At 42.2% G+C, this 24235-nt stretch overlaps 1 protein-coding gene across 2 annotated transcripts in view; it reads left to right on the plus strand.

Moving 5' to 3' along the window:
• thsd7ba (thrombospondin, type I, domain containing 7Ba) overlaps positions 1-24235 on the plus strand; it is a 244015-nt gene that overhangs the window by 31328 nt on the left and 188452 nt on the right. For both annotated transcript variants that reach the window (XM_015966811.3, XM_054747116.2), the window contains exon 2: positions 23865-24163. The gene's annotated coding sequence lies outside the window, so the exon portion shown is untranslated. The remainder of the gene's footprint in view (positions 1-23864; positions 24164-24235) is intronic.

Consider the following 24235-nt stretch of genomic DNA (forward strand, 5'->3'; position numbering starts at 1 on the left):
GTTGGTCAGTTCTTAACCCAGTTTTAGTCGTTTCTTCGTCTCCTTAGATGTGTTCTCTGCTTGATCCAATGATCTGACCTTTCTCACACAGACTAACATCTTTTCCACAACCACCATATGTGTCTTTCGACATGGTTGTTTAAGAAATGAGAAGCAACTCACTGCACCAGATGGGTTGAATAACTTGTTGTAGCTGAAAGATAATCACCCATGCTGTAATTATCCCATAGGAGGCTCCTAACTATTTGCTTAGTTATACCCAGGTGGTGACTTATTTTTTTGACCAGGTAGTGTGTATAATAAGGGGAAGAAAAAACATTCCACATAGAAAATATTATTACAGCATGAAATGATCATTTTGCCTATCCTTGGACATTTCTGCTTCAGTTATACTGTTTCGATACATTAAAACATCAAAACGGAGAATCTGACATTTACTAGAAGTAATGTTCTTGAAGATGTGATTGTTGCAGGAAATAAGTGGCTCTAGCTCCAGCCATGGTCTAAAGAGATTTAGAAAAAGAGAGTTTCTGTCTGACTTGCCTTCTAAACAAAGTTTTGCTTTGTCTGCATTTAAAATAAATTGTTAATTAAGAATCTTCTTGTAAAGGATGCCAGGTTACATTCTCAACAACAGTAAAACCGCCAGAAAAGGATGGAGAATTATTTCCAAACCTAATGGGATCAGGGTACCTTTATCTGGAGCTTTTATCAGTTGATTAACTAATGCATTGCTCTTCGTAGCCGTGTAGACGGTTGATGCAGTCGCCGCAGGTTAAAGAGGTCAAGTCAAGGTGAGATTCCATCAGACTGGCTGACTGTCTCAGGCTGGAGGCGGCCTGGTGTAATTACACTGGTGGTGAGGCAGCAGATAAGGCGTGGGCATTGTTAGGGGACTTGGGGAAACCTTGTCTACACAAACATACTGTTTCACATTTTTCATGTTAATTGCATTGTCAGGTTTTGGTGTTGCTTTGCATCATAAGCATGATGTTTCAAGGTGACTTTTTACATTAGAAGATAATGCTGCCAAAGCCTAGTGTGATAAAATTTCATCATTTTTATTTATTTCATATTTTGGTGATTTTATTAAAGATTTCATTACCTTCATGGTTTAGTGAAACACGTTGACTATGTATCTTTTGTATCTTTCAATATCCAAGGTGATCTCTGTGACTAAGTTGGTGTTTCACGGATCATCGTAAAACAGTTTTTGAAAGTTTTTGTCACAATTGCTGCCAAAAATGCAAAAAAAGAAAAAATATTTTGGACACAATTCAAAACAGAAAGGCTAAACTTTTAAATGTTTGAATTAATGGAGAAAAAAATGAAAGTACCAGGATGTTCATCACCCATGTTCTTATTTAAAATTTAGATCATGGTTATTGTAAGCCTTTCACAACTACTTACACTGTAAGAAATGAAACGTTGAATTTACATATCCATGTTATGTCAGCTAACTCTACTAAACCTAGCGGCTTAGATGCAGTGGCAGGTGATGTACTTTATTTACTTTTTTTACTTACGTAAAAGTACAAATAAAAGGATAATTTTTGCAGATGGCGTTCAAAACCTTTGTTAGGTTAGGTTAGCTCGGTTAGCTCGTAGCTACATCGTCTTTGAGATGGTTGGGTGTCAGTAATCTGCTCACAGCCCCCTCTCAGCTCTATTTTTGCAATTTTCGGGAGTGACGAGATGTGTGACGCGACCAACATGGTGGTAGTGGGAGCTGCCCACTGGGCTTCAATTCAGCTCTTCAAAAACCTAACGAAGGTTGCGAAAGATTCATCCATATCTTCGACAATCATTGGTCTTGCCTAAGCTAACTGTTAGCGTTAACAACTCCACCACAGCAGAACTCTTCCAGGCTTGTGTTATTCCTGGAGATAAAACATCGACGTTGCAGAGCAAATGGAGTCAGTGGTAGAGTCGCGCCGCTGTTAGCCAATCAGAGGCGAGTTCTTCAAATATCAGGAAAAAAGACTCCAAATCCTGCCTTCTTCTGCTCCCAACGCCTCTGGCTAACGGCTACTTCCTGAAACAGGAGCGCCAGAGCTTCCCCCCCCCAACCCCTGAGAACTCAGGAGGTTTTCAGCAGACGTACTGAAACAACAAGGGAATGAGAGCTGTAAATAACGTTTTTGTAATTGAAGGCATTTGAATTTTTTTTGTGTTTTACTAATCCGTGTTTTTTACACCCTGATACCTGAAATCACACCTCTGTAAAAAAGTAGATTCATGAAAATCAACTTTAAAAAATCTAATTTTGATTAATTCCATCAGTTTTAAAACCAAACCTGGACTCTATGTTGTTAACATGAAGCAAGAGAATCTATTAGCTGGACACAAAGTCGCTAATGTGATTTTTTTGTGGCATGTGAAATTGAATTTCCCATATGGTGAAGCTCAGCTTTATTTTCAACCAGCTCCGGTGGAGACTACACTCCTCACTCTGCTCAGAACGGCAGAGTAAATTTGTTTCCCCTTGTGTATAGGTGTGTCTGATTGGTAGATCAAGTTTTATGTCCCCCTGTCTATGACTCTCATTGAATTACCACCATGTGGGCCGAGCAGCTGTTCCTTCTGGTCGCAGCAGGATGCTGTCGTTAATTGAAGTGTAATGGGCTCAACAGCAGGGAAGGTCAGACAAAGAGCTCTGCTGATGCACAGCCTGTTTGCTCCCATATGCAACAAACCAAGAAACGTTTCACCTTTTCTCTGAGCCTGGAACATATAACACAGAAAAGATTTACTCTCATGTTGTTCAAAGTTCATTTAAAGAAAAAAGATTATTTTAGAGTTTACTTGCAGGGATCATTTTATTTTCATGCAACTAGACATGCTTTCATGTTTTTATTTTAATCCGCTGCCGCCGTGTCGTCTTTGTTAAAGTCCAAATCCTAAAAAATCTGAACTTTTATGTGGAACACAGTTCATTTATCCCAATTGGAGGTCTTTATTAAAAAAAAAAAATTAAAAATGGAAAACAACTTGAGTCAAAGATCTAAGACCATGTCAAGATTGAAAGCTCTATTGTCATATGCAAACTAAGGAAACATGTTTCCCTGTGCAGTAAAAGTCTCACTTTGCTGCCCACACTGGATGCCTAAATGATAAACGTAGGTACAAAATCAAAATAATTATCCACAAATGCAATAAACCAGTTAATATAAACTGTGAAGAAGCATTAACATTATGGGCTACATGGACAGCGGACACAGGAACAATCTGAATATATCAGTAATTCAGCTTAAACTAAGAGACCATCTAAAGGCTCAGGAGCCCTTTTTAGGTGGTTTTTTCATTAGCTGATTAGAGTGTGACACTTCTAACCTTTTCACAATATTCTAGTTGTCTGAGATTTAGAATTAGGTTTTTTTTCTCAGCTGTAAACCACAATTATAACAATTAAAGACTTGAAAAATCTCCCTTTGCATGGAATGAGCCTCATATTAGTTTCACCTGTTTTTGCACCTTATTCTCATTTTTCAAAATTCACCCAATCCTGGTAAATTACCATGTAAAATGAAAACAGGTAAGGTTATTCCACTATACAAAGATGGATACAATAAGCAATTTACTAATATAGAGCAGTTTAATTATTATCGCAATTCTCAAAAATCTTAGAAAAGCTATTTGTCGATGGGCTGGATAAATTAATTGGAAAACACAATCTGTTATCCAACAGTCAGTAGGTTTCAAAACAAACAGATCCACATCAATGGAAATAGTTGAAGAAATCACAAGTTCTATAGACAAGAGGGAATATGCAGTTGGATTATTTGTAGATTTAAAAAAAGTCTTTTATACAATACACCATACAGTATTAATAAACTTCAAAAATATGGTATTAGGGGTGTTGTTCTCAGTTGGGTCAATAGTTATTTAATCAACAGAAATATATTTGTGCAAATAAATAATTACAAGTCAGAACGGCTTAACATCAGTTGTGGGGTACCACAGGGGTCAGTTTTGGGTCCAAAGCTATTTATTTTATACATCACCGATTTGTGTAAGGTTTCCAGAGCATTAAAATGTTTTATTTGCAGATGATACAAATTTCTTTGCCTCTGGAAAGAATTTGCAAGATCTTTGTAATTTGGTTACAACAGAAATGACTAAACTGAAATTATGGTTTGAGTTAAATAGATTATCATTGAATTTAAATAAAACTAAAGTCATGCTGTTTGGAAAATGGAAAATAAACACACAAATGGCAATAACTATAAATTATTATCATTATAGAAAGAGTATATGAAAACACATTTTTGGTTGTAATCCTTGATCACAAACTCTGCTGGAAATCTCACATAAAATATGTTAAAGGAAAGGTAGCATGAAGTATTGGGGTGCTGGGAAAAGCAAGACATTTTGTGAATCAAAAGGCATTGCATATACTGTACTGTACACTGATAGTACCATACCTAACTTACTGTGTTGAAGTGTGGGGAAACACCTATAAATCCACCCTATATTCACTATGTTACAGAAACGAGCCATACGGTTGGTTAGCCATGTTGGATACCATGAACATACCAATAGCTTGTTCATTACAAATCTTAAAGTTTAAAGACTTGATAGAATTTAGGACTGCATTATTTATGTACAGAGCCAATAAAAAAACACACAGCCTGGTGATATTTAAAGGCTGTTTGCAGAAAGACATGGGGGATATAATTTGAGAAGGGAATTAAACATGAAACATCATTGTGCTCGAACAAAATTGAAAAGTATGTGAATTTTAATCAGTGGAGTTATTTTATGGAACAGTCTTGAAGAAAAAACCAAACAAAGTTTAAATATAGTGAAAATTTAAAAATCATACAAAGAACTGATTTTCTCCAAATAAGAGGATCAATGATGTGTACATGTTGTCAGACTGGTCGGCTGGATTCGGGAGTTGAGCTTGTAGAGAGCGTGGTTTCACAGATGCGGAAGTGATAACGTCGGTGAAACGCCGGCTCACGATTTAATCTAGGAATCCCCGAGCGTTCGAGCGTCAATGAAGCGACACAGAAATGCTGGGTTTTCCAGAAGTAAGAACACTTACTGTTAGCGGATAGTTCGTAAGATGGATTGGTTGATTGGAAACTCTGATCATGGATCTGAAGAAACGATGACTGAGTGGTGAGCTGGGGAGGCGACTTCCATAAATAGTCAGTTAGTGACGTAGGTGTGACGTAGAGGGAATCCCCGCGAGGGGCATGCTGGGAGATGTGGTCCATAGTGGAGATTGGCTAGCTGGGAGAGGCTGGCTTGGGGACTTGGGTTCTGACACATGTACTGTAGTGATATTAAACATTAATGTTGTTATATTCTGATGTTGATACTTTTGTGTTATTGTATCGTTATGTTGTACTCAGACGTTGTTGTACTCTGATATTCCAATTTTTTAAGTGTGCATAAATTAATTTAGGGATAGGTGAAATAAGCTATGCGTCTTCCTATTCCTTCGAACAATTTTAGTTTGTAATACTTTGATATAAGTTGGAAAGTATTATAAGGTAAGGCTATTTTATTATTATTATTTCTTTTTAACAAACTACATTTTTTGTTTTCTTTCTTTTTTTCCTTGTGAGTGCAGCATTGTTTGACCTGTTCGGAAAAAAAATACATTTTGAGATGTCCAATATAATCGGTTTACCATTAATATTGGCTTATATGGGCCTCGCTTTTCGGTCTTTTAAAGACAAAACCTTTACTGAACATGTTACACATCAAATGCTTCAGCTGCTTCTCCTCTTTCTCAAAACTAAAAAATGATGACAGAAAATGTTTAAAACGTCTGAGATATTTTATTTTGTGTGGCACAACTTGTGAAGTAGGAATTTGCGACAAACATCTAAAACAAAACACGAATCTTTACCCAAGGCTTGCTTTTCTTATCTGAAGGTTTTTTTTATAAATGTTTTGTCACGTGACCCGTGTAACGCCCCTGCTCGTCTTGCCACCAGAAGTCGAACATTCAGCAGATCTGCCCCCTCCCTTTGGAGTTCATGAACTCAGAAATACCACCCTCACCATTTCCCTCTTTATTTGGGTTGTATGTCTACTAGGTATATCTCTGTTGTGCTTGTTTTGAATGTGCTTGTTTTATATGTGTTTGCTGTGAATAATGTTTGTTTTTTGATTGATTTTACTGCTGGCTGTGTACCAAATTGCCCCACAGGGACAATAAAGACTCTGATCCTTTACTGCACAGCGTCCTTGAGTTTTTCAGAAAGGCGCTTCAAATAAAATGTATTATTATTACTATCATAGAGAAAGAAAATAATACACTAGTAACTAAAACACACGTTTCAGACAAAATAAATATGGCACTTTAACAGTTTCCAACTTAAATTGACGTACTTTCCTGTTTGCACAGAAAAAGTTTAAAATGTTAGCATGAATGATGTTAGTGACTTAAAATGTTTTAGTTTTTCTTTTATTATGAGAGCGGGACAAAGTGTATCGATATCGGAAATTAAGAGTCAGACAATATCGGTAGAAAGCCAAATCGAGCATCCCTAATATATAAATATGTGTGTTGATGCAAAGAATGTGCTACAAAAGTCAGTGCAGATTATAAAAATCATGCAGATAATCCAAGATTAAACAAAACCTGGATTAAACATAAACAAGTTAACAGTCAAATTTTACAATTATCCATGAGCAAAGTGAAAAGGTGTCAGTGAAGAGGGTTAACACCTCAAGCTCAAGAGTGGTGTGAAAGGAAGAGATTTTTGGATTGGTCATCCTGAATTTCACGTTTCTGTACCTCCAGCCTGAAATTAAAAGTGTGAAACAGTCCATGATGGGGGTGGGTGGGGTCTTTGATGATGGAGGTGGTTCTCCTTTGGGCTCTGCAGAGACGGTTTCTGAGTCCTGGTGTAAAGATGGACTCAGTGATCCAGCTGTAGAAGATGGTGGATGTAGAGCCACCATTGAGCCTTCTTCACCACCTGTGTGTGTTCGGAGCCCAGGTTATGTGGACCTCCAGGTACTTACAGCTGCTCACATCTCCACCTCAAGGTCCTGGTTAAGTCTAATAAGGTCTCATCCCCTTCCTCATGTCATCTGTCACCAGTGTTGTGTCCGAACTCGTCCATTGAACGATCATTCATGAATATTTTTTTTTTGGTGAACGTGAACTGAACTCGTTCGTATTTTGCCTGATGAACGTAAAAGTGAGTGCGTTCGTCCTGGCGTGCGTGAACGGGTTTATGAACGCGTTCTTTCATTATTCTAACTCCAGATCTCCACGGAGCTAAAGCCTAGCTAAAACATTCTGTTAACCATAGTTTATAAAAAGTAGAACCCGCAAATACGGCCAAACATAGGCAGTAGTGGTTGGTACGGCGTCTACTCTTCTACATCTATGCTGTGTGGAGGAGTCAAAGTTCATTAAGAAAAATTGAAAAGGGGCTTAACTAAAAGATTATACTTTTTTTTAATGCTTTGCACTTTTAAAATTGCACTTTGAGTTTGCTACCTCAGCCTGCTTCCTAAGATTGTTTAATAATTTCCCATAAAAAATGTTCAAATAATGTTTTCCTCGTGTTACTGAGAATACATGTACTGCAGGGTAAAAACTGCATCTGGGTGTGAGTGTGGACTGAACGGGTGCCAACTATTGGAAAATTATTCCATAATACATTTATTCCATAAGAGATATCTATCTATCTATCTATCTATCTATCTATCTATCTATCTATCTATCTATCTATCTATCTATCTATCTATCTATCTATCTATCTATATATATATATATATATATAGGGAAAGTTTGTTCAAAAAATGAACTAAGTTCACTGTTCCAAAAACACACTAGTTCATAGTTCTTTTTTCTCATATATATGTATATATATATATATATATATATATATATATATATATATATATATATATATATATATATATATGAGAAAAAAACTATGAACTAGTGTGTTTTTGGAACAGTGAACTTAGTTCATTTTTTGAACAAACTTTCCCTATATATATATATATATATAGGGAAAGTTTGTTCAAAAAATGAACTAAGTTCACTGTTCCAAAAACACACTAGTTCATAGTTCTTTTTTCTCATATATATGTATATATATATATATATATATATATATATATATATATATATATATATATATATATATATATATATATATATATATATATATGGAAAGTTTGTTCAAAAAATGAACTAAGTTCACTGTTCCAAAAACACACTAGTTCATAGTTCTTTTTTCTCATATATATATATATATATATATATATATATATATATATATATATATATATATATATATATATATATATATATATATATATACTGTATATATACATATATATATATATATATATATATATATATATATATATACAGTATATATATACTGTATATATACATATATACAGTTTATATATATACTGTATATATACAGTATATATATATATAATGTATGAACTGAACTTTGAACTAGTTCGTTTTTTAAACAAACTTTCCCAACACTGGCTGTCACTAGATTTAAGTGAGCGTGGATTATTAATATTATTTTAAAGCTATAATTTCAAAAATAATCAGTTGGTGTCTCTGCATTTGATTCAGTATGTTAATGTTAAAATACTATGTATGCCTTTATTATTAAAATGAATTCATAACTCAAGGTTTTCTGAAGGCAAATGCTTCATAGGTAATAAAAACAAATGAATATTTGACTATTTCTAGGAGTTTTTTTATACATTCCATTTTCTGTAGAAACGAAGCATCAGACTAAACGGTCTGCTGTAGACTCTTCAGTAATTAGCGTCCATCGTGTTTCAAGCAGCTAGACGGAAGTTTTAATAAAAGTCCCCAAAAGAGTTAAAAGATTGATAAACATCCAAGACGGGAGTGACGGAAGGCAGGGAGAGCAAGAAGACACAATAACACATCTCAGTGCTACATCAGCACCACGGATTCATCAGTGTACCACACACTCAGCCTGCTGATTTTTCACAAGCATCTTTGGTGCCACAGATTCTACTAGAACTTGCACAAACATCGGTCCGATAAAAGATTATCGAGCCAGAGCCGTATCCTGCAGCCCCTTTGGCCCTGAACCCTTCCCTACTTGAGGATGCACACAGGCAAGGCAGGGCGCTAAAAGGGAATTGCACCCCCTCACTTCCCATCAGGCGGAGAAGCAGCCACACTCTCTCATCATTTTCTGTGTCTGCTTTGCTTTGATCAGGGTCACCGTGTCAGCGGGTTAAAGGCGATGTACACACACACACACACACACACACACACACACACACACACACACACACACACACGGCCAATTTACAGTATCCAAATCAGCCAAAATTCCTCCTGTATCAACACAAAGGGAGTATCTGTGGAAGCATTCACAACTTATTTTCCCGTTTTTGTGTTTTCACGCCGTACATTTCTGCAGATCTGCAGCATATATTCTTACTAGATAATTATTCGTCTTGGTTCTTGCACCTTAAAGCGCCGTGAATCATCTTGTGAGCCTCACCTCCGTTTAGGGATTCAAACAGATTTCCTGGATCAGTGGCAGGAGATCAGAAAGTCAGCTTTATGAGTCAAAGAATGGAGCGGGTATTGTTTGACTTGCTGTAACAGGTTCTGTGCTCCATCACGGGCGTTATGAGCATCTCACACAACAGCAGCTGCTTTTTATACGAGAGTATCTGGCCGTCCTGCAGAACTGAAACCATTTGTAGTTTTGTGGGGAACTTCTGACATATTGAAATTAGGGATGGACAGTATATCAGCATCAATATCGGTATCGGCGGATGTTAGTCATTTTTAACATATCGGTATCGGTTCAATAAATAAAACCGGGCCGATATAAACAACCAATATTTTTTCCATCTCGACTCCATTTGTTTGCCTGTTTCAGAGGTTGAGGGGGTGATGTGTAATTATTTAGTCATGTGAACAGTGAATTAAATCATCTCAGAACCATAAATATGTGTGTTGTGTGTACATAATAGCATAAATTCAGCTTTAATAATTTTCATTCTGCTATTCCTCCTTGAACCGTCACCTTATCGTGGTGGAGGAGTTTGAGTGCCCTAATGATCCTAGGAGCTATGTTGTCTGGGGCACTTTGTGCCCCTGGTAGGGTCTCCCATGACAAATTGGTCTGAGGTGAAGGGTGAGACAAAGAACGGTTCACAGGATCTTTCATGGAGGTAAAGTCAAAGAGTCGGAGTACCCGGCCCGGAGGGTTACCGGGGTCCCACCCTGGAGCCAGGCCTGGGGTTGGGGCCTGTGAGCGAGCGCCTGGTGGCCGGGCTTTTGCCCATGGGGCCCGGCCGGGCCTAGCCCGAACCGGACTCATCCAACTGTGGACCTACAACCCGCAGGAGGAACATGAAGGGTCCGGTGCAAAGTGGATCGGGTGGCAGACCAAGGTGGGAGCCTTGGCGGTCCGATCCCCGGACAAGAAAACTGGCTTTTGAGACATGGAACGCCACCTCGCTGGCGGGGAAGGAGCAGGAGATGGTGGAAGAGGTTGAGCGGTACCGGCTAGATATAAATTGCCTGCATTTGATTTGATATAGTGCCTTCTAGAGTTCTTGAAACCCCTCAAGGCGCTTTAGAACAAAATCAGTCATTCACCCATTCACACACACATTCACACACTGGTGGGGATGAGCTACAATGTAGCCACAGCTGCCCTGGGGCGCACTGACAGAGGCGAGGCTGCCGTGCACTGGCGCCACCAGTCCCTCCGACCACCACCAGCAGGCAACGTGGGTTAAGTGTCTTGCTCAAGGACACAACGACAGCGACAGACTGAGCGTGGCTCGAACCTGCAACCTTCCGATTACGGGGCAAGCACTTAACTCCTGTGCCACCGTCGCCCTCACATAGTCGGACTCACCTCGACACATAGCATTGGCAGTGGAACCCACGTCCTTGAGAGGGGTTGGACACTCTCCTTTGCTGGAGTTGCTCCGGGTGAGAGGCGGAGGGCTGGGGTTAGCTTTTTGTTACCCCCAAGACTCTCTGCCTGTGTGTTGGGGTTTACCCCGGGGGACGAGAGGGTAGCTTCCCTGCGCCTTTGGGTCAGGGAACGGGTCCTGACTGTTGTTTGTGCTTATGGGCCAAATATCAGTTCAGAGTACTTTTTGGAGTCCCTGGGACGAGTGCTAGATAGTGCTCCATCAGGGGACTCCATTGTCCTGCTGGGGGACTTCAATGCTCACGTGGGCAATGACAGCATGACCTGGAGGGGTGTGATTGGGAGGAACGGCCCGCTTGATCTGAACTCGAGTGGTGATTCGTTATTGGACTTCTGTGCAAGCCGCAGTTTGGCCATAACGAACACCATGTTCGAACATAAGGATGCCCATCGGTACACTTGGTACCAGGGCAGCCTAGGTCACAGGTCGATGATAGACTTTGTAGTCATATCATCTGACCTGCGGCCGTATGTTTTGGACACCCGAGTGAAGAGAGGAGCGGAGCTGTCAACTGATCACCACCTGGTGGTGAGTTGGATCAGATGGCAGGGGAAGATGCCGCGTAGACCTGGCAGACCCAAACGCATAGCGAGGGTCTGCTGGGAACGCCTGGCAGAAGAACCTGTTAAGACGGTCTTCAACTCCCACCTCCGGCAGAGCTTTGACCGCGTCCCGAGAGCAGTGGGGGACATTGACTCCGAGTGGGCCTTGTTCCACTCTGCGATTGATGAGGCGGCTGTTGCTAGCTGTGGTCGCAAGGTGGCCGGTGCCAGTCGTGGCGGCAACCCCCGTACCTGCTGGTGGACACCAGAGGTTCGGGGAGCCGTCAGGCTGAAGACGGAGGCCTACAGGGCGTGGCTGGTCTGTGGGTCTCCGAAGGCAGCAGACAGGTACCAGATAGCCAAACGGGGTGCAGCAGTGGCAGTTGCCGAGGCAAAATCTCAGGCGTGGGAGGAGTTTGGTGAGGCCATGGAGAAAGACTATCGATCGGCTACAAAGAGGTTCTGGCAAATTGTCTGGCGCCTCAGGAGAGGAAGGCAGCAACTCGCTCACACTGTTTACAGTGGGGATCGGGAGCTGCTGACGTCAACTGGGGCTATAGTCGGAGGGTGGAAGGAATACTTTGAGGAGCTCCTCAATCCCACCTACGCGCATTCCGAGGAGGAACCAGAGCCAGGAGACCTGGGGATGGACTGTCCAATCTCGGGGACATAAGTTGCTGAGGTAGTCAAACAACTACACAGCAGCGGAGCCCCGGGGGCGGATGAGGTTCGTCCTGGGTATCTCAAGGCTATGGATCTTGTAGGGCTGTCATGGTTGACACATCTCTGCAACATTGCGTGGTCATTGGGGGCAGTTCCTGTGGAGTGGCAGACCGGGGTGGTGGTCCCCATCTTTAAGAAGGGTGACCTGAGGGTGTGTTCCAACTATAGGGGATCACACTCCTCAGCCTCCCTGGAAAGGTCTACTCAAGGTACTGGAGAGGAGGGTCAGATCGATATTTGAATCTCAGATTGAGGAGGAGCAATGTGGTTTTCGTCCTGGCAGTGGAACTGTGAACCAGCTCTATACCCTTGTAAGGGTGATGGAGGGGGCATGGGAGTTTGCCCAACCAATCCACATGTGCTTTGTGGATTTGGAGAAGGCTTATGACCGTGTCCCTAGGGGCACCCTTTGGGGATGTTCCAGGAGTATGGGGTGGGTGGCTTTCTGTTAAGGGCCATTCAGTCCCTTTACCAGAGGTGCGTGAGTTTGGTCCGCATAGCCGGTAGTAAGACGGACCTGTTCCCGGTGAGGGTTGGACTCCGCCAGGGCTGCCCTTTTTCACCGGTTCTGTTCATTACCTTTATCGACAGAATTTCTAGGTGCAGCCGTGGTGTGGAGTGTGTCGAGTTTGGTGGCAGGAGAATCTCGTCTCTGCTTTTTGCGGATGATGTGGTCCTCCTAGCTTCATCCAGCTCTGACCTTCGGCTCTTGATGGGTAGGTTCGCGGCCAAGTGTGAAGCAGCTGGGATGAGGATCAGCACCCCAAATCTGAGACCATGGTTCTCGACCAGAAAAGGGTGGCTTGCCAACTCCGGGTCGGGGGAGAGGTCCTACCTCAAGTGGAGGAGTTTAAGTATCTCGGGGTCTTGTTCACGAGTGAGGGTAGGAGGGATCGGGAGATCGACAGGCAGATTGGTTCAGCGTCTGCAGTGATACGGACGCTGAACCAATCTGTCATGATGAAGAAGGAGCTGAGCCAGAAAGCCAGGCTCTCGATTTACCAGTCGATCTACGTCCCAATCCTCACCTATGGTCATGAGCTTTGGGTAATGACCGAAAGAATGAGATTGCGGATACAAGTGGCCGAAATGAGTTTCCTCCATAGGGTGGCCGGGCTCAGTCTTAGAGATAGGGTGAGGAGCTCGAACATTCGGGAGGGACTCTGAGTAGAACCGCTGCTCCTCCAGATCGAAAGGTGTCAGTTGAGGTGGTTTGGGCATCTGGTCAGGATGCCTCCAGGACACCTCCCTGGGGAGGTGTTTCGGGCATGTCCTGCCGGCAGGAGGCCCCCGGGTTGACCCAGGACACGTTGGAGAGGTTACATCTCCAATCTGCTCCGGGAACACTTTGGGGTCCTGCCGGAGGAGCTGGTGGGGGAGGCCGGGGAGAGGACGGTCTGGAGCTCCCTAGTTGGGATGCTGCCCCCGCGACCCGGACCCGGATAAGCGGAGGAAGACGATGACGGCAACAAAATCTGCTAATTTTAGAAGCATTAATATCACTATATCGATATCGGCAAATATCGGTTATCGGCCATAACAGTGATCTTAATATCGGATATCGGTATTGACCCAAAAATTTCCTATTGGTGCATCACTAATTGAAATAATAAAATCTGCGCAAAATGGAGATTTGATCTTTCTGTGAAGCAGAGACATAATGCTTTTAGGTTTCTAATTAAAGAAATGAAGTCAAGTTGGTGTAATATTTGATCCCCTTTTGCTTTAAATCATGTAACTACAACGATAAAAGATCGCTCAAATACCAACTTGCATGTTTTATTATTAGTCACTGACATCATCATGATGTAAAATGGAAATATTTGCAAACAGTTTGAAATAAATGTGACGCAAATCATCCAGATTGTTTAAATCTGCCGTTTTAATCCAAACAAAAAGTAGATTTTAAATATTTAATCACATTATTCACTTTTACTTGTGTTTTTTGTTTATTTATGACATAACGTCACGCAGCAATTATAATCCCAATTACATTATATCCTTTTTAATCATCCCCTCACATGTTTTTTATAACTTAATCTAAACTTGACTTTGTAAATCATCAAAGCAGCAGCTGGAGAAAATAAAGGAGCAGCATTTTATGGCTTTCTTTTTTATTTGAATTAAAGTTTTACACGTGTTCATAGATTATAAGATATCAATTTAACCAGTGTGCAGCTAAACATCAACAATTTATATCATTCTCATTTCTAAGTATTTATTTGTTTGTTGCACATTGCTCTGTCATCAGATTAGATGCATTTATCTGTTGATTTAGAAGCTATTTAAATTATATTTTTCATATTCCAGACTTCAGCTTGCAGCCATGTTTGTCTAACTCAAATTCAGACACCAAATCCTAACAAAGCACACATTTAAATTGATGTTTTGGAGCATTTTTAGTCTCAGCCTTTTGGAAATTTTGTAGCAGGCTGTAAAAAAGCCATTTGTAGAGAAATGGCTTCAATCTAGCCACTCTCCCAAAAGGTCTGACCAGTAGACAGCTACGCTGCTGGACTCTCATCTTTAAAAAACAAAACAAAAACAAAAAAAAACAGAACACTTCCTTCAAGGTTGCTGGTTACCAGTTTAATGAAGACCTCTCCTCCCTCTAGAAGAACATCTCTGAGCTCTAAAACCTTTTACGTTTCTTCAGAACAGTTATTTTGGTGCACGTTTCCAAAAACGTCATAAAATTTGAATGTTACAACCATTTAAGACATGTTTCCTCTCTCCGTTGAAAACTTTAACATTTTGAGCGAACAGCAGCAAAAACCCTGATCCCTGTCACCGTACTCCACTCAGACGTAGACGCGAAGACGTCTGCAGTCAATTGTCAGCCATCCAAACGGGAGGAATTTGGGGTACTCGCTGCAATCATCGCAATCTACTCAAATGATTGTGTATTCTTCTGAAGCCGGCGAGGAGTGAATACACCTCTGTTGAATGCACTCAGACACAAAAAGAGCCTAATTGTCGCTGCCAAAACAGAGTGCTTACTTCCTTTCATGCTACACCCATGAAGTGAGTGACAAATTGCCTTCTATCATCTCCATTTCCTGCTCATCAGCCATGTGGCACCAGGACTTGAGTGTGTGGTGACAAACTAACACTGATGCCTTTCTTTGAACACACACACACACGCACACACATACACACACACACACGCACACACACACGCACACACATACACACACACACGCACACACACACACACACACACACACGCACACACATATACACACACACGCACACACACACACACACACACACACACACACACACACACATGCACACATGCACGCCGTCTGACTGTTAAATCTGGGTCAGATACGGTTTTAAATATTGCATATTTAAATCTGACTGATTATTCCTCCGCACTTTTTTATGGCGTCTCGTTATTTTCAGGCGGTCATCTTGACGTCCACACCTTCCAGCCAGTAAGATGAACTTTCAGAAGCCAACTCGAGGGGTAATGTAGCAGCTGCATGAAGACGAGCACCTCCCTGCATGTATTTACACTCACAAATTGAACTGGATCAATAGGGTGAAGGTTTAATCCCTGAGACAGCAGTCAGTCAATACAGGAAGTCATCCATCCGGGTGTCTTTTACTCTGCAGGAAACCACAGTTCCCAGTAACAGATGCTGGACCAGCCACATCCCTGTCTTTCTTCCATGCATGAATGCATTTTGACATGAAACTTTGGAGTTTCATGTTTCAGTACTCAGTCTCTCAGACCGGGCTTCACCATCGTCCTGAGACCTTCTCTCAGGATGCAACGCTGGGGCTTCCATAAAGCTCAAAGAGCAAACTTGTTTCCTTTAGCACTTCCAAACGTATGGGGAGCCAAGACTCTACCCGTCTTTTCTGCTGGAAACTTCAAAGTTTCTGAGTTTCTGAGTTTGTGCGTGCGTGTGTGTGTGTGTGTGTGTGTGTGTGTGTGTGTGTGTGTGTGTGTGTGCATAAACCTTGGCTGTAGTCTCAGCTGTTACGTCTTTTTCTTGGACTTGTTCTCAAAATGAGTTGTAGTTGACATTCATGTTTTCTAATTATCAGTGAAAAGGTAAATCCTTTCCATTAACGTTTTTGTTTAACGAGGGCTCATTAAAACATTTTCCTTAAGTCAGAATACGTCCACAGTTGATACCAAACATGTTCATGAAATTCTTTACAATAAATCCCTCCCTCATAATGAGATTTCAGCTGTTTTGTTCTTGCCAGTTTCAGTACCTTCCAGAATGAGCTTCTTCGGGGCTCTATCACTTAAAGGTCCAGTATTGTTCAAAATCCAGTGTTTAGCGCTTTTGACCATATTGTTATTTCCTCATGAAAAACACCCCCAAAGTGGTTATTGGCTTAAAACATGCATTTTCCTGTCTCAGCTGCAGGCTGCATTCATCTGGTTGAAGATGCGTCATCACGACCCATTCCTCTCCATCCCTGGACTGTAAACACTAACACCCAGTCCCTCAGTGTAGCAAGCAGTTTAATCTCCACAGTTGTGAATGCATGCTTTCTGTCTTAGTCTGGACGCTAAACAATGCCCAGAACCCAAAAATGGATTTTCGTCTGCAGAGGAACAGGAAAACCAACACTGACAGAAAATGTTTGAACTGGTTTTATTCAAGTTTGGAGTGTTTATTGAGGCAACAGAGACACACATGGTAGCAAAGAAGGATGCAAAAGTTGAGTTTTCATGATTTATCCCCTTGAACTTAGAAAACAATAAAAAAAAATAAAATCCCCATTTTTCCTCATACAGCTCACAACTTTAGACTAATAATATTGCTTCGAGGTTTATCTGCCACAAGTACAAAAGATCAAAGCACTCTGAGTGTCTCATGGTGTTGAATATGTAATTATCACAGTGAGGGACAAAATCATACCTGTGTGTCATGAGTGCTCCCGTTAGCGCTGATGGGTCTGAAAAGGTCAGCGAGCAAAGTGAACATAATGTTCTGACATTTACAACTGAAACAATCTGAGAGATATTAATAACAGTGTTGATAAAAACTCATAAAAAAGCCAAACCTTGATTGTCTAAGACTTTCTGTTTCCATTTCCAACTTTTCCTTTTAATTTAATAATTTTCTTTTGCATGTGACCATGCATCCGCGTGCTCTGCCTGATTTATGATGGCCCTGATGGCAACTCTTTGTAGATTCTGATCTGTGACATTTACATGGAAATCCACCCTTTTCAGCAAGTTTTCAAGTTAAAATTTTTTATCTGAAAAGCAGAAAATAGTGATTTTTTTCCTACACTTTATCTGTAGAGTACAATTTGTAGGAGCTCTGAGTTAGGAACAACTGCAGTTGGTCGACATTCATGCATCAAACTTCCCGTAACAAGTTTCCTTCCTCCAACGTGGAGGAGCTCATATTTTGTTAAACCACCTGAGATTTTGAGTTCCAACAAAAGGAAATGCCCCCACCGCTCACACACACACACACACACACACACACACACACACACACACACACACACACACACACACACACACACACACACACACACACACTGCCCACAAGGAGTAGGGTTTTGATTTCACCCATGATTCCCTTCTTCTGCACACTTTTTCCTTCTGTAAAACCGACTTTATGCAGGTTTTCAGCCATCACCCGACATCTTCTGCAGGCTAAGTAAGTGCCAGCTGCTCCTCCTTGCTGCCCACACACTCGTAAACACACACCACCCACAGTGCATTAAGTTATTTTCCAGAGGGACACCCGTGGCTTTAGGGTCCAGGTGCCTCTGAAACTGCTGACCCATGTTATCAGTCAGCTTCAGCAAACCAGACCTCCTCAAAAATTTATCCTGACGCAGTCACGCTACTCCTCTTGCTCCCGCTGATGGTTCCTTTTTCCGGGGCTACAATCCCCCCTGGATTCATGGCGGCGGGGACTTAGACATGCTCACCTGCCTACTGCAGTCCCACGAGAGGTGCCTATCGGCTGAAAACGGGAGACAGTGGGACCAGGATTACGGCCAGCGCTGCGTTAATAATAATCTTTTTAAATGAGAGGAAAAGAGTCACATCTGCTTGAAACTAATTAGATTATCCATTTAAAAATGTTTTTCTTTCTTTTTCTTTCATGCAATAACAAATCCAAATCCTTTCTCTTCTGTTGTGCAAATGCTTTTGCATCGATGGGAAATTTTTCCTACTCGACCCGATTATTATTCAGTTTATCTTTTTTAAAACGACCTGCTATTTGAACAAATTCTGAACCCAGAACAACGAGATTCCTCTTTGCTTTCGTTCCTCTTCCAGCTACTTTCCTGGGGTCGCGTGAAGCATGCTCACGGAAATAAACGCAAAAAGAAAATCTTAGTTTGCAGCTTTTGTTCTTTCATGCTAATTTGACAATCTGTGAGATCTTTTTTCAAGCCTTTGATGAAATATTTATGGAGAGAAAAATTATCTGTGAGAATTATCTGTGTAACAAGAGGATCCTCTGTGACTTTTGTATCCCTTTGGGCGTTGATTGGTTTGCTCACGCTGAGATTTTGTGGAAAAGTTGCATGCATTTCATCCGCCTGAAGCACCTGAGACGATAAAGATACTTAAAATCTGATTCTGAGCAGCAATCAGCCACATGCATGTTATTCTTTGTCAGTAGTTTGATTTTGGAGCAGTTTAGCGGGGAGGGGGAACACAGCTGTGAGCTTCAGCTTTGTCTGATTTAATTGTGTCCTTCATGTGAAGTTAATCACGGTCCACAGAAACATAAAAACCGAGATTTCACTCAACACGGGGAAATAACGGGATCATTTTTGTAACTAATCTGATTTGTGCATTCTCTTAAGCTTCTCCGTATTTACACATTAGTAAGCTTTAGCTCCTTTTATCCATATTTCCCTTGTCTGATCACATTTACTTTGTAATAATTCTTTGCACCTCATCAGTCCTGCAGAAACAGGAGTTTTTCCAGGTCGTTTCCTTCACTGATTTCATTTCCAACTGAACCCATAAGGGTTTCCTTTAATAAGAATTCAGAAATTTACAATAGCAGACACGTAAAACAAGAAAACCGACTCCTCTGAGCTTTACAGAAAAATACAACTCAGTTGGGTTTCATATGAAGAATCTTTGTGAGGAGCCTGCATGGGCGCAGCTCATTTAAAATTCCTCGCTGCTGGTATCAGCGCTGCGATCCTGTCAGCTTCCTTAACTAGCTACACCACTGCACCTACAGCACATGGAGGCAGGGTGAAAACAGCGTGAAATGCTCAAAACAGCGATAAACGTAGAGCTGATTGAGTTGACAACCCTGCCTTCAGGAGCAGCTGCTTTGGGCATCCAGAGTGTCTGAGGCACCGGTGAGGTGCAGAAACCTCACTCCTCAGGCACCGCTGATTATCTGGGAAAAAAGTTAAATTTTCGGTATCTGTGTGGTTGTTGGTGGAGAGAAGGATGGAGTATTAACCTCGGAAATGATTTATGTTATTTGTATTACAAAGAGCGGTGGAGCTACTCACCGCTGAGTTCACTTTTGGAACTTTGATTTCAAATTTGAAAGAGGAAACTTCTGTTTGATTCTACTAATAATACAATAAACTTATATAGCGCTTGTTTAGGACACGCAAAGACACTTCCATGCACTCTCACATTCACACACATTGTCATTGCAACAAGTACAACGGAATTAGATGCAATCCCCGTGTCCGAAACTGAATTTACACGAGATAAACAAACAATTAGATTAATATATATATATATATATATATATATATATATATATATATATATATATATATATATATATATTTCTTATCTAATTATTTGTTTATCTCATGTAAATTCAATTTCAGACACACACACACACACACATATATATATATATATATATATATATATATATATATATATACTGTATATATATATACATATATATACCGTATGTATATGTATATACTGTATATATATATATATATATATATATATATATATATATATATATATATATACCGTATGTATATATATATATACATACGGTATATATATATATATATACATACGGTATATATATATATATATATATATATACTGTATATATATAAAACATAAGAAGAATCTAAAAAAATTATAAAATAGAATTAAAATAGGAGAGCAGTACTGCACTTGAATCCTTTCGCACTGACTATGTGTGAAAGACAAGCTAACAATATATACTTAATAATATTGCACCAGTTTATTTATATATTGCACATACATACATACAGATGTTGTAGGGCTGTCATGGTTGACACGTCTCTACAACATTGCGTGGTCATCGGGGGCAGTTCCTAGGGAGTGGCAGACCGGGGTGGTGGTCCCCATCTTTAAGAAGGGTGACCTGAGGGTGTGTTCCAACTATAGGGGGATCACACTCCTCAGCCTCCCTGGAAAGGTCTACTCCAAGGTACTGGAGAGGAGGGTCCGATCGATAGTTGAATCTCAGATAGAGGAGGAGCAATGTGGTTTTCGTCCTGGCCGTGGAACTGTGGACCAGCTCTATACCCTTGCAAGGGTGATGGAGGGGGCATGGGAGTTTGCCCAACCAATCCACATGTGCTTTGTGGATTTGGAGAAGGCTTATGACCGTGTCCCCAGGGGCACCCTGTGGGGGACGCTCCAGGAGTATGGGGTGGGTGGCTTTCTGTTAAGGGCCATTCAGTCCCTTTACCAGAGGAGCGTGAGTTTTGTCCGCATAGCCGGTAGTAAGTCGGACCTGTTCCCAGTGAGGGTTGGACTCCGCCAGGGCTGCCCTTTGTCACCGGTTCTGTTCATCACTTTTATGGACAGAATTTCTAGACGCAGCCGTGGTGTGGAGTGTGTCGAGTTTGGTGGCAGGAGAATCTCGTCTCTGCTTTTTGCGGATGATGTGGTCCTCCTAGCTTCATCCAGCTCTGACCTTCAGCTCTTGCTGGGTAGGTTCGCGGCCGAATGTGAAGCGGCTGGGATGAGGATCAGCACCTCCAAATCTGAGACCATGGTTCTCGACCGGAAAAGGGTGGCTTGCCACCTCCGGGTCGGGGGAGAGGTCCTACCTCAAGTGGAGGAGTTTAAGTATCTCGGGGTCTTGTTCACGAGTGAGGGTAGGAGGGATCGGGAGATCGACAGGCGGATTGGTTCGGCGTCTGCAGTGATGCGGACGCTGAGCCGATCTGTCGTGGGGAAGAGGGAGCTGAGCCAGAAAGCCAGGCTCTCGATTTACCGGTCGATCTACGTCCCAATCCTCACCTATGGTCATGAGCTTTGGGTAATGACCGAAAGAACGAGATCGCGGATACAAGCGGCCGAAATGAGTTTCCTCCGTAGGGTGGCCGGGCTCAGCCTTAGAGATAGGGTGAGGAGCTCGGACATTCGGGAGGGACTCGGAGTAGAACCGCTGCTCCTCCGGATCGAAAGGAGCCAGATGAGGTGGTTTGGGCATCTGGTCAGGATGCCTCCTGGACGCCTCCCTGGGGAGGTGTTTCGGGCATGTCCTGCCGGCAGAAGGCCCCCGGGTCGACCCAGGACACGTTGGAGAGGTTACATCTCCAATCTGGTCCGGGAACGCCTTGGGGTCCTGCCGGAGGAGCTGGTGGACAAGGCCGGGGAGAGGACGGCCTGGAGCTCCCTAATTGGGATGCTGCCCCCGCGACCCGGACCCGGATAAGCGGAGGAAGACGAAGACGAAGACATACAATTGAACTGAGAAGAATGTGTGTGTGTGTGTGTGGGTGGGTGGGTGGGGGTGTTGTTAATTGCCATTCAGTGCCCTGATAGCCACAGGATAGAAGCTGCTGTGTAGTCTTTTTGTCCTTGTTTTAATGCTCCTGTGTCTTTTGCCTGATGGCAGTAGTTGGAACAAATCATGAGCAGGGTGTGAGGGATGTTTTAGGGGGCTGTCCGCTCTCCTGAGGCAGCGAAAGTTGTGTAGTTCATCCAGAGAGGACAAACGATAGCCGATGATCTGCTGGGCGGTCTCCACAATCCTTTGGAATGATTTCCTCTGTGTTGATGTGCAGCTAGAGAACCACGCGCAGAAGCAGCAGCACGAGATGCTCTGTATGGAACAGCGATAGAAGGACACCAGCAGTTCTGTGAGATGTTGTTTTCTCAGGAAATAAAGTCTCTGCTGAGCCTTCTTTGCCATCGCTGTCGTGTTCACACCCCAGGACATGTCAGCAGTGATGTGTACACCCAGCAAGCAGAAATCAGACACCCTGCTAGTGATGGTAAGCTACTTTGTAGCCACAGCCGCCCTGGGGTTGTCTGACAGAGGCAAGGCTGCCATTTGGCGCCGGCGGCCCCTCTGACCACCCCAAAACAGGCCAGCTGGGTGAAGTGTCTTGCCTAAGGACACAACAGCAGAACACCCCTGGCGGGAGCTGGAATCGAACCCATGAGGCAACCCGCTCTACCACCTGAACTACTGCTGCTACTGATTCTTCCAGTAAAACTGCAAGTTTGGGTCAAGTTTGCAGCAGAAATCAGCATTCCCAGCTTTTATCTTATAAAAACAACGATCAATGGAACAACAACTCAGCTGCGGGCTAAACACTTCCACGTTACAAATCATCAAGTCAACTCTAACAAAGGTTTCTCGGGATTTACCTGAGACACTGTGCTTTCTAAGGTACATTTTCCATAATAATCACGTTCTTCATTAGTTGCGCATGATGACGGTACGTACTCAGACCCTTGACCTCCTTCTGCAGCAGAAGCTGTTAGAAAACAATTCCTCAGAGTTGATTTCCCCCACATCAGCCTGGAGGAAATTTCCTCAGTGCCTTCATTTCCATTAAGCTACAGACCTTTGTCTCATTATTCACCAGAAGAACTAAGATAGCTTATAATGAACTTGTCTGGGGTTGTAAACTCAGTGTTCAGGCTGCAAAGGAGGAAAAAGCAGGAAAAAGAGCAACGACGTATAAATGCACAAGCCGAAACTACGAACTTTAGGTAATAAGCTGTGGGTCGGTGGGATCAGTGGATCTCAGGGCCACGGACACTCAGGTCAGAGGGAGAAGAAGAATGGAAGTCTGGGGCTGCAGAGAAAATGGCTGAGGATGGATGAGACACAAAGGCAGAAGGTGTTAATAGAATCTCGTTCTTGTAGATGAGCTCTCTGAACAGCCTCGGCTGGAGATGTGACAGAAAGCCAATGAGTGTCAGAAAGGAGCAAAAACTCAGAGCATCATTTTAGCTCTGAAAACCTAAAGGCGTGCTAGAGAATAAGAACAATGAAAACACACTCAGTTCTTTACTAGTATGATGCAAAAGTGAAAATACCCTTGAGATTTTTTCGCAGAGGCGATTATGTTTGGAAGAACTGTGTTTTTATGCGGAAGCACTTTCCTCTTTAGCTGGGTAGTGAAATGAAGAGCTGAATGAATCAGAGACGACATGAGTGAACTGTAAATCACATCTTAGTCATACCGTTTCAGACAGCTTTTGCTGATATTGTGAAAAATAAAGGACAGAGAATTCAGGGTCATGTTGCAGAGCCTCCCTGCATCCATCTTTCATCCATCTTTCTGCAGCTGTGGCGTTATCATGAAACCATCTTATATCAACAAAGTTGTTGCATGAACTGTCAGATTGTACCGCTCTCCAGTCGGATGTTTAGATCTTTTCTCTTTATCTCTATTTTCTGTCTTCCTCAGAGCCTTTTGGAGCTGCAGATCGTACTTCGGTGTGTGGGTGCTCGACACAGTTAGCACCTGGAAGGTGCTCATACTGCTGGAGGTGTGACAGTCCCTGCCCATCACGCATTGATTCACAGGATTAAGCTTCTACAGGATGCTGCAGGCAGAGGGCTTGGCACAGGTGATTTACCTTCCCTGTCAGACATAACCACTTTGGACGCCTCCACTTCTCTGCTAAGGTCTTCCAAAGAGACACGACTCAGAACCTTTGGCCAACCATCACACCTAAAGGGATGACTGGCAGTCGTCACTTGCAGGTAAACATGTCATTATTTCTTTTGTTGTGTCCGAAATTTTCAATTTATCTATCTGTCTGCTCACCGTATCCA

This window comes from Nothobranchius furzeri, chromosome 14 (genome assembly GCF_043380555.1).
Source record: "Nothobranchius furzeri strain GRZ-AD chromosome 14, NfurGRZ-RIMD1, whole genome shotgun sequence".
Lineage (NCBI taxonomy): Eukaryota > Metazoa > Chordata > Actinopteri > Cyprinodontiformes > Nothobranchiidae > Nothobranchius > Nothobranchius furzeri.